Here is a 14,471-nt window from a genome sequence, read left to right as displayed (position 1 = left end):
AGATATAATATATATATTATCTATATATTATATAGATATAATATATACTATATATAATATATAGTATAATTGACATCTATTTAAGGAAAATACATCCGTAAGACGTAGGTAGTAAGTAAAAAAGTTTTTCTACATGATCCAAACATAATACATAATTAGAACATTTCTAGGAAAAAAAGGATGTATCCTAAATATTTCACATGATTTTTTTTTTCAATATATACTTGGTGTGTGCTAAGACTGTTTAATGCATGCTTTATGAAAACACTACCAACACTTTGGTTGAACTTGTAATGAGAACAAATTTCTACACTCACATAATCGTTGTACACTCAGTAAGCATTACTGGGCAATGAACATATTTGTGTGCTTGTGTTGGGAATTAATGCAAACCATTTTATTCATTTCATAAAGGATATGAATAGTACTCCTTGATGTGCTAGGATAATGATATAATTTTTCCCAGGTAGGGTAGGAATTGCAGTGGTGTGTTTGGTCATTCTCATATCCTTTGAGATAGTCCAGGTCTAATCTGGGTGTGGGGTGCTTCTTCACTCTCTTGGATCCAGGAAGGTGCTACTGAAAAGCAACTTTCCAAGTTGTACTACATTGCACAGCCAACTGACGTTGTGTCGGTTTTTAATATTTCGTAAGGTAGACTTAAAAAAATTACAAGTAACTATGATTTACAGAATTTACAGAAACAGAAGCTGTAGTGTGGGATCATACCTAATACATTGTAAGTTTCAGTGTTCAGTTCCAGGAGAATACATAACCAAATCATGGTGACAATATTGCCCCCCCTTAAATTCTTAAAGAACTGTTTTCATGGCAATTTACAAGATAGTTAAGCACCAGTTGTCAGTTATATATGTTTTTCTTTTTAAAAATTCTTTGCTGCCTGTAGTTAATATTAAAAACTTTGTTGTTGTTTGCATTCTATTTCTCTATAGGCTTTCTTTCCAATTAGAATGTAAGATTTGTAAAGTAAAAGACAATTGGAGATGATAAAATGAAGGTTGAAGTAATCATGCTGATCATACTTAGTGCCCTCGAGAAACAGAAGGTTCCTATATTCTCCATTCTTATTTTCTGTTCATCAAAGAGGATTTAAAGGAAGATGCTCTCCCTTAGATCCTGGCAGTTCCTTCTCTTCAACATTTAAACCTCCACTTTACATTATCAAACTAACAAGATGTTCTAGGCTTTCTATTGCAGGCAAGGTATGAACAATTTCAAATTTATCAACAATCAAAATCATCAACAAGATGATGTTGAGTTTCATAATCACTCTGTGCCTATCTTTATGTTTGCAAGATTCTGACCGGTATCTGCCTCCATTGGTCTCTCTGTCTTTGTCTTGATACCTTTCCTGCATGGTTTTCTGGCTATAGCAGCATGGTTTGAAATATTCCCTCAGCAGTCCACTACCATTTATCTCAAATAGATTGTTCCTTTGAAATGTCAAAGTATTTCTTAATACCTTTTTTTGTTAAAGTTCCAACTTAAGACAACTTCAACTTGATATTATCCAAATGAGACTCTGATTCAATGAAATCTGTTCTCTCTATTGGCTCATTTTCTCTCAATCTCTATCCCTCTTACTTTTCACTCTTTACTCATCTCTTCCTCTCTAATTGTGTTGGAAACTCTTTAGAATCCTAACATTGGAGTTTTGGATGTGGCATGAATCTTAGTGGTCACAGACTTCATCTCTGTGCTTTCACAGATGAAGGTCCTGAGGCTCAGAAAAGCTATGGGAGCTCAAATCTAAGAGGAAGTTTAGGAAAGGCCTTTGCCCTGTGGAGGCCTCTAGATGTCTTACTGAGGGTCAACCTTATCATCTTGTCTTAGAGTTTGCTGGGCAGAGTTCCTTGTCTTTTTCATCTTTCTGCCCACAGTGCCTGGCATGTTGGAGGAGGCTAATGTATGCTTGTTAAAATAGTCAGAAAACTTTACGCCATATCTGAAGATGTTTTTAACATATGATGAGTTAAATTTCATCTTCCCAAATGCAGATGTGCTAATTATGCATTCGGAGCATGAGGAGGAATTTGAATGTTTTATAACTATGTGTTGATAATTTTCTCTTTATTGAGGTCTGTTACTCCAGAGGAAGAAATTGGTGTCCTGTTTTTCTGTTTCTCCTCAGATCATTTCTGGAGATTAGTGTCAGCATTAATAGTCTCCTCATTTTTATATTAGAAGAAGGTACATCCAAGCTTGTTTTCTGAGTAAGATTCTTTTTGAGAATAACTGGGTGTCTGCTACACACAGGAATTTGACAAGCTATTTTAGTGGTGAAAGTTTAAACAATACTCTGCTAAGAATAGAAGATACACCCTCAAATCACACATTGAAAAAGATAGTCCAGATGAAACCTAGAAATTCTTCATGTTGATCAACCTTCTCACTATATTCCCACCGAAGCATTTTACCTTTTCTCTTATCAAAACCTGATTCATCTCTTATGGGTTTTTTGTTTTGTTTTCAGTCATTAATGAGTATAATGTCAGCCTTTTGGCTATCATTCGAATTACTTAGTTGAATATTGAACCAAATTTGTCTCTGGCCACCAAGCACAGCAAGCTTTCTAAAAGACTGACTTGTAACAGATTGAATGAAGAGCGTGGGAAAGGGAAGTGGAATTATCTGGGCAAGTTGGTCAATGAGAATAGAGGTGAAGCAACAAAGCCATGCTGCTTTCACTGTCACTTGGGAAAAATAATTTTGGAGTGTTTACCCGTAATTAAAGATGTCTTAAAATATAGACATGCACTTCTTGGCTTGTTTCCTGTCATGTTATATTGTAAAGCTCACTGTTTTGGGCTAAGCCATAAAAATCGTCAGCTGGGTCCGAGTGTTCCAAGACTCTGTTGCATTTGGTCAGAAAGCTTATTTTGTCATTGTACTCAAGGGTGATAAAAGTCCTTGAGGATTAACTCTCACATAATCAAATTTACAGGAAAATAAACAATAGGAAAAAAAAAAAACTACCATGGATAAATGGAGGACATATATATTTGTTAGCTGATCAAAACATTTTCTTCCCAGTAGAACAGTTAATTCAGGAAACCATATTAGTGTTTGTATGACCATTACAGATTATAAAATCAAAATAAATGTGATACATTAATCCTAGTGATTATCACCAGATAATTGTCACCTGAATTTCCAGTCAAGTGACAAGGAATCAGGAGTCTCCAACATGATTCGTGGGAAGCTCCTTTCAAATGGACTCTGCTATCTTGTCCCTTTTTTACACTCATGCAAATTATCATTGCTTATGAGTAAAATAAGTCAATGGAATGCTTGGTATCATTCAAAACAGATAAAGGTAACTAAGGAAAATGTAATCACAAAAGAACAAACTAATTAGCAAAAGAAAGCATGCCACTTATAAGCATAGATGTCAGTTCTGGTCCTCTTTGTTTACCTATCTGTCTGGTTTTATTTTAGCAAGTAGCAGTTTATCTAGCAAAGTTTCAACTGCAAGTAAAAATACTGTGGGATTAGAGTATCTGTAATTTTGCTTCCAGATTTCACAAATATAAGAAAGAAGTCCCCAAACAACTCTACTATTTTACAAACTTTCTGCATTGTGGAAGATAGGTTTTCTCATTTTCTTTTATCAGTAAAAACTAATCAAAGTTGCCTTACGTGAGCAGTACGCTCAGCAGAGTGACATGAATGTACAAAAGACCACTTTTTACCTTAAGCAGTTTGCAATACAGCTAGGTAGAAAGCATCTTAAATGGAGGGAAAACTAAGAATTTTAGGTCAGTTCTAAGTGCTAAAGAAGTGATACAAATCATATCCTCTTCAGAACTTCTAAAGAGAATTGGGACTTTTTTTCCTATGTATCCCAGAGCAATGAGAGAAAGATTTTTGGAGGAAATGTGATTTGAGAATGATTCTAAAAGAAGGTTAGAGACAGGCAAACCAACAGAGAAAAAAACATACCCGGGACCTCTGTATCTCTGCTCCCAACCTCAGGACCATGGAGAAGTACTCACAGATGTAGAAAATGGACCCACAGAAGATTGCCCCAGGACATCACAGGGGTTATCTAGAGCAAAAAAAAGGACTGGCATTCATTGCATGTTTGTTCTCCGGTTGACCTTAATCAGTGGTTTCATGATCCAAATGAAATTATGTGTCTCAATGAATAAATATGTCGCTATAATATAAAACAATAGGGGCACTTTCATATTTTGGGCAGATGAGTGAGTGAATGTATGTAGGGAAACATCATTTTCACATCTTGTGTACATTCATGTATTGTTTATTGCCAAGACCCTTTAGATCTTTTCTGATGTAGACTAAAACATTATACACTCAAAATGGGAGAGAGATGTATAAAATGTCTTACAAAATAATGACATGTGTGAAACAGGCCTCATAGTTTCCCACTCAGCTACTTCTGAAATCCTGCTCCTTTCCAATTTCCTGTCTCAGTAAATGGCACCAACATTCGCCCACCCAGTATCTCCAGTGTAAAAGCTAGGTGTGATAGATTTCTCTTTTTTTCTGACACTCACATTCTTTCTATCTGCAAGTCTTGCCAACATTACTTTCAACTCTGCTCCAGTACAGTCAATTCTCCCTACCCCCAGAACTACCGCCTTTTCTGGAGCCACTGTCATCTGCTACAATAGCCCTCTAACTGATATTTCTGTTTTCATTCTTCTCTCCCTAGAGTTAATTTTGCTCACACCAGTTAAGGTGATTTTTCAAAAATGTAAATTAGATAAAGCTTTTCCATAGTCTCTCATTAGAAAAAATTTTAACTGCATACCCTTGTCTACTTGAGCCTACATTTTGAAGCTTCTGCCTATGTGTCTGGCTTCATTTCCTACCACTCTCCCTTGCGTATCATGTTCTGACGACACTGGCCTTGAAGATGTTCCTCTAACGTGCCTTAATCCTTCTAGCCTCAGAGACTTTACACTTACTCTATCTGCCTGGGACACTCAGCTTTCATATGGGTTTCTCTTTGTTACATTCAGGCTACCACTAAAGCATCTCTTCCTCAGAAAGACCTTATTTAACCTCCCAACCATTACTTCCAACTCATTACTCTCATCTCATTATCCTCATTTGTTTAGCATCATGGTACTTGTCAATACCTGGACTCACATTATATATTTATGTATTTGTTTATTGTCCTTTTCCTAACGTAAGTCCCATGATAGCAAAGGCATTGTCTCTTTTGCTTATCCCCAGGATCTAGAAGAATTCAGGGCACAAAAGAGGTATTTAATAAGTATTTGTTGAATGAATTTATTAAAGAAAGTGGAACATAGTTTGCAAGACTTCATCTGAAGGAGTGAAAAGTTATTTTGTAGCCAGGAGGACTTGGATTATAATCTCATTTTAGACACATGCTTTCCTTCTGGACTTGGAGAAATCACTAAACACCTCAGTTTTATCCCATAAAAAATGGAAATAACACTACCTATAAGGCTGGTTTGCAGAGCGAATTAGAGATAATAAACCTTATCAACACAATGGTTGGCCAATAGGAGATGTTTACTGATATAATAATAATAAAATAGTGAATATAAATGTAATAACCCTGGGAGGCTGAGACACGAGAATCGCTTGAACCTTGGAAGTGGAGGTTGCAGTGAGTCGAGATCACGCCACTGCACTTCAGCCTAGGTGACAGATCGAGACTCCATCACACACACACACAAAGGGTCATAACTCAGTGCCCCGGATTGTAGCCAGGATACTGTACCGAAGAAACAGAAAATATAAACACTCATCCCCCAACCCTTCAACTCATTATCAGTGACTTCTATCTGACTCTTGAATATGCACCCTTGGGAAATGGAGGAAGAACCATAGCTTAAATAGTTTAAACTCATATGAGACAAAACAATGAAAATATGTGAGAGGAAACAATCTTACATTGGAAAAGAAATCAAACCAATGACCCAATGTATCTTTTTATTATTTCTTGGGAGAACCTGTATGTTTAATTCATAGAATTCTTTACTGTTTCTATGTTGAAATACACTTACGTGAAAATTGAACTCCTATCAACAAAAGTGGACAAAAAGCCCAAGGATTTTAGTACTGAAATGTTTCTGTGCAATATATTAACATTCATTGACTATATGAATTCCCACTTACCCTTTGTGTAAATTACAAAAAGGTGCCCTTTCCTCTATGCACATGACACGTGTACCCTTGAGATGTCATTGGACTCATGCTTAGGGCTTGATGAGCAGAGCCTGGGCTATATTTCAGTCTGGCTCACCACCCTGGCCAATCTTCCTTTCACAGGGCTCAGGCCAAACAACCATATGCAAGATCCCGTCAATATTAGATAATGGATACGAAGACAGAATAAGATTCCAAATAGGGTGAACTGAAGATAGACAAACCTCAGCTATGCCTTTCTTCAGTTGGCGATTTTGAACAGCATGTAGAATAAAAGAGACATGTAGTTTCTACAACAGAAAAAGCAATTACAAGCATGTCACATTTAAATGTGGATCACTGATTATTATTGACCAAAACTCTAAAAAAGCACTATTGTCCAAGTAGCATGCTAGTCAATATTTTAAGCCTAAAAACTAATTTGACAAAGTTGTAGTAAGCTTAGGGTAGGAAAGTGGGGAGTTCATCAGGAACTGAGTAATCCCTGCTTCTTAGAGAATACCTTTAGTTTTAAACTTATTTCTAATGATCTTTACTGAGTATCCTCTCCTCTGTTGGACAGTTTGAGTTGTAGAAAAATGTGTGCAAACAGTTTTCGACCTTATGGAAGCAACACTTAGGAGCACCATATCAATATATGAGTCACTGTAATACAGAACACAGTAATACAGAAGCCATGACAACCAAGAAAGCAGGTCAAAGGAAGAAAAATCTACATATTGACAGGCAGATCAGAAAAGTTGCATGGGAAAAGTGGACTATTGCATTGGAAGCCTGTAAAGGTCAGGACCACTCTGTCATCTTAACTAGCTTGGTGAGCAGATCCTGGATTTCTGTGTTAAAGCTGGTCCTTTGAATGGATGAGAGCACTAATAATTTTCAGCTGGAGGAAAACAACATGAATAAAAGTAAAAATCGAAGAGTGTAGGGCCTTTTTAGGGAACAGTAGACAATCCACTTTGGCAGGAGTGCAAGGTGTATACATGGAAAGAAGGGATGGGTGTGAGTTGAGGTTGGAGAGATATGGAAGTGTTTACCTGTAGACTAGATTCTAGGGGAGTGTGTTGTTTTTCTGTTTTCCTATTGTTTTCCAGATAATATATTTCTTTTGAAGTCTTTTGACCACGATCAGACCTATAATCTAGGAAGAATGAATTGCCATATGTATGTAGAAGGTATCATTTGAGTCAAGGAATATGAGAATGATATGTAAGAGGATGTTCTTATGTAATATGTAAGAGAAGCAATAAGGACCTAATGTAAGACAAAAGTGAATATAATGAAGATGAAGATTTGGCATGACTTAGAAAGTGTTTGGGTGAAACAGCAACAACGAAGCAGAAGTGTTAAAGACGACTGACATTTTGTGTCTGAGTAAATGGAAAAATGATGTCACTTTAACAGATTAGGTAAAGCTAAGAGGCCTTCCTAGAACTCTGGAAATTTATTAAATATTTTTTCTTAACAAAAAGGGTACACTGGCCTATAATGTAAGCAAATTTTGACTGAGATTCATGATAGATTCTAAGCTCTTTTATAACTCTTTAAGTAACATTAATTCTTGTTTATTCATTGAGCTCCAAGGCATCTTACGTAGTCATATGTTTATGTCTATATTCCTGTTTTATCTTATGTAATGCAATCAGATTTGATTTGCAAATGTAAGTGAATTCATGTATTTAATCAAGAATGAAGACATAACCCTGAATAACAGCCCTTAATGCTGATATTTGAATATCTTTCTCTTTCAGAGATTTTGTATACATATACCCCTCTTAAATGCCCTCACATTGCTGATTTTTAAAATGTTTTATTTTGAGATAATTTTAGGCCTACAGAAAAGTTACAAGATAGTATATACAGTTTTTATATACACTTCACCTTATTTTCCTAATGTTAATGTATGATTAACTACAATGCAGTGATCCAAACTAAGAAATTAATGTTGTTTCTGCTAATTGATTTTCATCCCGTTTCTCATTCACTTTTATAAAAATAAAACATATATAAAAATACAAAATCAACTGGTATGGTGTCACATGCCTGTGATTCCAGCTACTTGGAAGGCTGAGGCAGAAGAACTGCTTGAACCTGGGAGGTGGAGGTTGCAGTGAGCCGAGATAGCGCCATTACACTCCAGCCTGGGCAACAAGAGCAAAACACCATCTCAAACAAACAAAGAACATATGTACAGAGAAAAATAATATAGTCTACTATTTAGAGGCTCTGAATGCTATTTTAAACTTTCAGACAATGAGAACTAATATGACGGATTGTACTCTAAATTGTTAGCTAATTACTATTAACACCACCTAACTCAAATGATCTCAGCACTCTATCACAGTCTCCTTTTGTGCTATTTATTTTAAATTCCAACAGCAACTTTGACCATTATAGCTGACATAAATGTTTTAAGTAATAGCTTGCAAAAACAAGCAAAAAGAAAGCTAAAAAAATCTGAAAAAATGTATTGCTAGATGTAAAATAGCAAGTTTAGTAGAGACTGGGGATACCATCAAGAAAACGCTAATGAAGATAGTAGAAACAGATCACTGGCAATTAGGGACTGATGCAAATTCTTTTACATTATTAAGGGAAATATTCATATCCCTGGAGGCTGGAAGGAGTGGCCAACAATTCTACAAGGAATAGGAAAGGAGATTTATGTTTGGGGAGGACTTGTACATTCTTCTAACGGAAAATTTTGGAGATGCTGAGTTTCTGGCCTGGCATCAACCCACTGTTGTTGGACTTTCAGCCTTATTTTACTATCCACCCTTGTTAAATTCCCTCATCTACCCAACTGCTCAGGCCAGAAACCCAGATGTCATACTTGACCTCTCTTTCAGTTACCCCAATCTGAAACATCAAGAAGTGCTGTTACTTTTACCTCACAAATATATTTTTAAACCATCCCATTCTGTTTATCTCAATTGCTGCCACCCTAGAATGTGACGCTCTCCTCTCACACCAGAACCGTTGCAATAACACCCCAACTGTTCTTCAGTGTTTAATCCTTCTCTTTCTCTATCCTCTTTCCCATAGAGCAATTAGACTTATATTTTTAACTCATAGATCTGATAATGTCATTCTTAAAATCTTCCAAATTCTTTTCATTGCACACAAATTGAACTTTTAAAAAAGGTGCAAATGTCCTGTATTAACTGGCTGTTGGTCATCCCTCTTGATACGGTTTGTCTGTGTTCTCACCCAACTCGCATCTTGAATTGTAGCTTCCATAATCCCCACGTGTTGCAGAGGTACCAAGTGAAGATAATGGAATCATGGGGCCAGTTTCCCCCATCCTGTTCTCCTGATAGTGAGTTGGTTTTCACGAGATCTGATGGTTTATAAGGGACTTCCCCTTTGGCTGGGCTCTCATTCTTCTCTTTCCCGTCTGCCATGTGAAGAAGAATGTGTTTGCTTTCCCTTCCACCATGATTGTAAGTTTTCTGAGGCCTCCCCAGCCCTGCAGAACTGTGAGTCAATTAAACCTCTTTCCTTTATAAATTACCCAGTCTTGGGTATATCTTTATTAGCAGTGTGAGAACCTCTCAACTCATCACTCCTTTTGTCTGGATGGGATCTGCTGCAGGTAAGATATTCCTGGCCTGAGAAGCAGAAGGGAGAACCTTTGGTTCTTCCCCACCTTAGGCTTGCATTCCTCCTTCAGCGTCTTCTTAAGGACAGTTTCTACTGCACAGTGATCAGAGTTGCAGAAGGTTGAAGTATGGATATCAGGGAACCCCCATTTTACTGTTACTGTCTTTACTGCACTTTCCACTCTCTAGGGAGGGTAGTTTAATGCTCCTTAGGTGCTTTTGGGTGCATGTCAGAGGACCCCACTGGGAACATTTGAGTGTACTTCCTACGTGTTGGGTAATAGAGTTTCTTTTCATTGTGTCATTCTCAGGTCACCAATTTTAGGGATCTATTCCACACAACTTTCTCCCTTAGGATGTCCGTTATCCTTCCAGGTGCTCTGTTAGAGAGCTTCTTTTCATGCTTGGGAATACAAGTATAGTCCACAGGCTATATTCATCTATTTTTGCGCGGACAAATTCTGGGAATTTAAGCAGATATGAACACTGTAGGAAGCTCTTCTTGAATCTGAGGCTGAAGCAGTTAGCTAATCCAAGTGTGACATTTACATTGTCCAGGCAGGATTCAAAGTCAATTCCACTCTGTCTTCAAACTTCAGCTCCCCAAGTGGTCCTACTGAAATCTCTTTCATTAAAATTGAGTGCAAAGGCAGGCACAATCTCCCCAGAGAAATCTTCCTCAGAAAACCCTCTCACGTCTCCTCGTTTCAGGCCTTATATAGTTTCAGTGTGTTCACAGCCACCCACTTTGAAATTCCTACTTTGCCACCTAATACCTCTTATGTAATGGTACTCCAATTAAACACTTTTAATGTAATGCACTAATGTATACCCAAAATAAATAAAATCTTATCTAAAGATTTAACTCTGGTTCTAAATTTGACTTATCACATTGAACCAAAAGAGCATTTCAGTATGTAATTATTAGTATAGATGACCCATGTGAAAAAACTTTTAAATTAAAGCCAAAGTATCTAATACGCTTAGAAAAGTGGGCCATCACCAGGTGCGGTGGCTCACGCCTGTAATCCCAGCACTTTGGGAGTCTGAAGCAGGTGGATCACCTGTGGTCAGGAGTTTGAGACCAGCCTGACCAACATGGTGAAACCCCGTCTCTACTAAAATTACAAAAATGAGCCAGGCATGGTGGCACACACCTGTAATCCCAGCTACTCAGGAGGCTGAGGCAGGAGAATTGCTTGAATCCAGGAGGTAGAGGTTGCAGTGAGCCGAGATTGCCACGGCACTTCAGCCTGGGCGACAGAGGGAGACTCTGTCTCAAAAAAAAAAAAAAAAAAAAAAAAGAAAGAAAAAAAGAAAAGTGGGCCATCAATATTAAGTAAAAAATTCTACACTTAAGTATATTAAGCATTCTTTGTAGCTTGATTTTCATCTTCTACATGATTAAACATAAATTTCCAAGAAGGGGTATATCTGTAAATTAGACTTTGCAAAAGAGCAAGATATGTGTTTTCGGAGAAGTTCAGTAAAGGGAAACCACAGTTAAAAAAGGTCAACTACTGTATGTCCACGGTAAGTTTAAAACATGTTGCTATTAATCTTGTGTTCTGATATCCAGAATTTACAGTGCTGCAATAATTTGTTTTTAAGTGGCTGGAAAAATGCAATGAAACTTGTTCTTAAGTATCTCATTTAGCAGAAACACCTTATAATTTGTCTTAATAGTTGTGTTATTAATTTCTTACCCTGCTTGGGCCATAGCCGATGCAGAATGATCCCAACTACCTATCCAATCTTTAGAGCATTTAATGAATACATTTTATCTTCCCAAAAGAGATCTAAACAGTTAACTTAAACATTTTTCTTAAAAACTTAAATTATATTATAATTGAATATTCCTGGTTAAGTAGAAAATAGTATGTCTAATCGTAACATAAAGAAGCAGCATACATGTGTGCTACTCAATTCATTTAGTTGCTAGTATACTGAAACTACTTGAGTCAATCCTTTTCATGTATAATATGATGCCCTTAAATTTTTTGATTGAATACTTAGACAAAAGATAGAATTAAAGGAAATAAACTCATTGGCGAATTATTTTGCCATGCAAGTAGGTAAACTCAGAGGATGCACCTGTTCTTGACTGAGAGTGTTAGATATATATTTGCTACCAGAATCACATGCCTCAGCCAATAGCCAAATTGACTCATTAGCATTGACTTATAGGAAGGAGCTGGTTTCATTTGCTCTTGAGAACAAAGATCATAAACCAGTGTCCCCAGTATGCAATTTTTTTCCAGTTAAGCAAAATGAGAAGACCAGATTATTCACCAAATAACCTCAAAAGGATTGTTTATGATACTGTTAATAACTATTGCCTAATATATTGGGTTGCAACTGATGGTCCCCGAATCTAGGGAGATTTAAAAAAATGTTACGTCCCACGTCTCATTTCTGAGAGATGGTACCTCAGGTGTCCGCTGCCTTGGGAATAAGATCCTAGCCCTTCCTGATATGCTGAGTGCCTTTCTGCCTTTGGTCCCTCACACAAGCTGTTCCATCTCGTGCAGAAACTTGGTGTGTTCTTATTCCCATAACAGAGTCATTCTCATTTGAAAAACTCATTTCACTCATTGCCTTCTGTTGCCTTCTGAAGACCTTTTCTCCTGGCCTTTCCTGACCATTCTGTCTGTGCAAGAACTCTTTCTCTTCCTCATTCTCTTTATTCTCTATCATAACATATAATCCTCCAATCCTTTAAAATAATCCATATTATGTTTTTAGCAACTTGAACATTGTTAAATAGATATATAGAAAATATTTGTTGAATGAACAAATTTCCCTCAAACCCGGGATAGCACAAAGGCAATTAAAAATTGCTAGTCGGGCCGGGAGTGGAGGCTCATGCCTGTAATCCCAGCACTTTGGAAGGCCAAGGTGGGTAGATCACTTGAGGCCAGGAGTTCAAGACCAGTCTGACCAACATGGCGAAACCCCGTCTCTACAAATATACAAAAATTAACCGGGTTTGTTGGTGGGCACCTGTAATCCCAGCTACTGGGAGACTGAAGCATGAGAATTGCTTGGACCTGAAAGGTGAATGTTGTCACTAGCTGAGATTTGGCCCTGGGCAACAGAGTGAGACTAAGTCTCAAAGTAATAATAATAATAATAATAACAATAATAATATATTACTTGAATGAATGATTGGATTTTAGACCAAAGGACTATTTGATGTAAAATGTTGTCAGTGTCTATATTAGTTTATGAGCTACTTCAGGGATGTCTTTTGAGAGCAAGGCCTCTAATAAAAAATCATATCCCCCAAAGAACAGTTGCCAATTTATTGCAAGTTTTATAGCTTATCATATTTATCTTTGAAACTATATATATATATATATATGGTTGTTATCTGAATGTATGGAAGAAATAATGCTCTCTAGAAATATTGTCATGTTCCAGCTTTTATTCAATGTTTTTTAAAAATAAAATATGCTTCGAGGGCAATAGTTTTCCATTTTTAGAACAAGTTTCACAATTGTATGTACACATAGAAGTGTACTGGCTTTTGATAGCAAAAACTATAATATTACAAATGTCTAAATTGTATTTTGACATTATTAAATAGAAATTGAGAAGTATGAGCCAGTGCACTGGGCTCAAGATTTGAACTTGAGGCTTTGCTTTAAAGAACAATAAAAACTAAGATAGATTTTTTTCCTAAAATCACAGTGACACGTGTTTTCTTTGATTAGTGAACTGTATGGCTCATAGATAGGGTTTTACTTTTAGTCCAAAGCAACAATGAAAGCATATAAAGTTTTCATTGCCTATTGAAGATATATTATAAGCATATTTAGCATGGGGCTGTGATTTTGTGACAAAAAATATTATTTATAAAGTTTTGACATTTAAAAATAAGTCTTAAACAGTTACTTTAAAAAAGTATTAACTCGAGCTCATTACTTTTACCAAAATGTAATATATCTAATGGAAAAGCAATAAATTATGTTAATTAGATTGTTTTAAAAATCCCTTCAGCCTAGAAAAGTATCATGTTTTATATGATTTGATATATGAAACTGAGCATCCGTGAACAAATTTAATTTTAAAAAGAAAAGTAAATCATATTAAGCCCTATTTTTTTTTTCAAATGTTAGAGAAAAATAAAAAAGCCGAGGAAATACAGCTAGTGATTTCTGATCTCCCTTTAGGAAATCCTGACATTCCAGAGAACCTTGGATAGACTCCGAAGGATTAACCCGTTTCTGACTTTTCAGGAAGTTGATCTTTCATGTGAAAGGATATCTGATGGGGTGGGATGCAAAACTGAAAATAAAGAATATGTTAAATGCCATGTCAGGGATGCAAGTTTAACAGCAGTGGTTTTGGACTTTAGAAACATATAAAATCAACATGACATTAACGTAAAAAATTTAGAAAAAAAACATATAAAAATGAGCACATACTTTTTGTTTGTTTGTTTGCTTGCCTGTGTATAAACATGAAGGTGGTATATCTCTCATTTAAGTTATGGCCCATGTACTTGAAACAACTTTTTGCTTTCTAAGTGATTGTATAACGAATGGCCTAAGCTAACATTTACTTTAACATTCACTCTGTCCTAGTCTATCGGTGTGTCAGCTGAGTTACTGTCAGAGGCTTGCTGGCCTGTCTGTCTCTGACCTCTGTATTCTGAACTTGCTCTGATGAAGTTTTGAGGCCTAGAGCATGATT

This window comes from Piliocolobus tephrosceles, chromosome 19, assembly GCF_002776525.5.
Source record: "Piliocolobus tephrosceles isolate RC106 chromosome 19, ASM277652v3, whole genome shotgun sequence".
Taxonomy (NCBI): Eukaryota; Metazoa; Chordata; class Mammalia; order Primates; family Cercopithecidae; genus Piliocolobus; species Piliocolobus tephrosceles.
The sequence above is the reverse complement of the archived record's forward strand: the minus strand, read 5'-3'. Positions refer to the sequence as shown.